This window comes from Pristiophorus japonicus, unplaced genomic scaffold (assembly GCF_044704955.1).
Source record: "Pristiophorus japonicus isolate sPriJap1 unplaced genomic scaffold, sPriJap1.hap1 HAP1_SCAFFOLD_1553, whole genome shotgun sequence".
Lineage (NCBI taxonomy): Eukaryota > Metazoa > Chordata > Chondrichthyes > Pristiophoridae > Pristiophorus > Pristiophorus japonicus.
This window is the reverse complement of record NW_027251231.1, coordinates 10,001-12,500: the sequence shown is the minus strand read 5'-3', so window position 1 is coordinate 12,500 and position 2,500 is coordinate 10,001.

Genomic DNA, 2,500 nt, shown 5'->3' with positions numbered 1-2,500 from the left:
TGCCCAAGCGGGAAACCATCAACCGAAGGCCCGGTAAGGCGGCCGAATCTGACCTCATAGACTTCCACACAACGGGACTTTTGACTTTCCCGGCCGCGGGTGGCCTCCACCCGGCCTCAGCCATCAGCCCTGCCTGCCTCCAGCCGCCTTCTGGTTAATGAGTTATCCAGCCTGGCACTTCGGTTGCGCCAGCGAGACCAAGTCTCGGCTTTGGTTAATGATTTGAGCCGAACCGACCTGCCCCCCGCCACCGCGGGCTGAACTCGGCAAGGTCTGCCGATTTCCCGACTCCTTTCGGGGCCTAATCGGGTCGCGCGAGCCGCCTGGCGCGATCGGGGCCCATGCCCCGGCCTCTGCCAGGCCTCGGGCAGCCGCTTTTGAAGCCCGACCAAAAACCCGAAAAATGGGCAAAAAGGGAATAAATTCCCGCCCAAAAAGGGTGAATAGTCGGTTGGGCGGCAGCCCTGGTCGGTCTCTGCAGACCTGGAGGCTCGAGACGTTTGTTTGGAAAACTCACCAAGTCTCGATTCTGCCACCTCCTACCTCTGTGCAGATACCCCGCCAACCCCCAAGGACAGAAATGACAAGTGTCAAGTTGGCGGGGCGTCGGGCCACCTGCTGCCGGCCATGAGCATCCAAATCCCCGCAAAAGGGGCATTTTCATTTCTTCATCGGGACTTCCGGCAATTTCCAAGGTTCAACTCATTAACGTTGTTCGCAGACACTTGCCAGAAAATGCAAGTGGCCACTTTGCCGGGCCGACTCGCTTGCCCAAGCGGGAAACCATCAACCGAAGGCCCGGTAAGGCGGCCGAATCTGACCTCATAGACTTCCACACAACGGGACTTTTGACTTTCCCGGCCGCGGGTGGCCTCCACCCGGCCTCAGCCATCAGCCCTGCCTGCCTCCAGCCGCCTTCTGGTTAATGAGTTATCTAGCCTGGCACTTCGGTTGCGCCAGCGAGACCAAGTCTCGGCTTTGGTTAATGATTTGAGCCGAACCGACCTGCCCCCCGCCCCCGCGGGCTGAAGTCGGGCAGGTCTGCCGATTTCCCGACTCCTTTCGGGGCCTAATCGGGTCGCGCGTGCCGCCTGGCGCGATCGGGGCCCATGCCCCGGCCTCTGCCAGGCCTCGGGCAGCCGCTTTTGAAGCCCGACCAAAAACCCGAAAAATGGGCAAAAAGGGAATAAATTCCCGCCCAAAAAGGGTGAATAGTCGGTTGGGCGGCAGCCCTGGTCGGTCTCTGCAGACCTGGAGGCTCGAGACGTTTGTTTGGAAAACTCACCAAGTCTCGATTCTGCCACCTCCTACCTCTGTGCAGATACCCCGCCAACCCCCAAGGACAGAAATGACAAGTGTCAAGTTGGCGGGGCGTCGGGCCACCTGCTGCCGGCCATGAGCATCCAAATCCCCGCAAAAGGGGCATTTTCATTTCTTCATCGGGACTTCCGACAATTGCCGAGGTTCAACTCATTAACGTTGTTCGCAGACACTTGCCAGAAAATGCAAGTGGCCACTTTGCCGGGCCGACTCGCTTGCCCAAGCGGGAAACCATCAACCGCAGGCCCGGTAAGGCGGCCGAATCTGACCTCATAGACTTCCACACAACGGGACTTTTGACTTTCCCGGCCGCGGGTGGCCTCCACCCGGCCTCAGCCATCAGCCCTGCCTGCCTCCAGCCGCCTTCTGGTTAATGAGTTATCCAGCCTGGCACTTCGGTTGCGCCAGCGAGACCAAGTCTCGGCTTTGGTTAATGATTTGAGCCGAACCGACCTGCCCCCCGCCTCCCCCGGGCTGAACTCGGGCAGGTCTGCCGATTTCCCGACTCCTTTCGGGGCCTAATCGGGTCGCGCGAGCCGCCTGGCGCGACCGGGGACATGCCCCGGCCTCTGCCAGGCCTCGGGCTGCCGTTTTTGAAGCCCGACCAAAAACCCGAAAAATGGACAAAAATGGAAAAAATTCCCGCCCAAAAAGGGTGAATAGTCGGTTGGGCGGCAGCCCTGGTCGGTCTCTGCAGACCTGGAGGCTCGAGACGTGACTTTGGAAAACTCACCAATTCTCGATCAGCCACCTCCTACCTCTGTGCAGGTACCCCGCCAACCCCCAAGGACAGAAATGACAAGTGTCAAGTTGGCGGGACGGATTTGACTTCGGTCGCCGAGCCCTGGAACTAATTTCCCGCAAACGGCTTCGGATTTAGCTCCATCCAGACTTCCGGGACGAAACTTGACAGGCCGTATCTCCGCACTCCCGGAGCGCAGCCGCACCGTTCCGGCACCCATCGACGCGGCTGGCCGAGCCCGAGCGAACGCACCCCACGGCGGACGGCTAGGCCTTTCCGATTTTTTCACCCTTTTTCCCGAAAAGATTCCAACTGGCAGGGACATTCGCCCGACGGCTTAAAGACATGCCCTTCTGCCACACTAACGTCCCCGCCTTCGTTTGGCTATGTTGGCTTCGTCATTTCCGTCTTTTATTAAAGATACCATCTTAACACGCC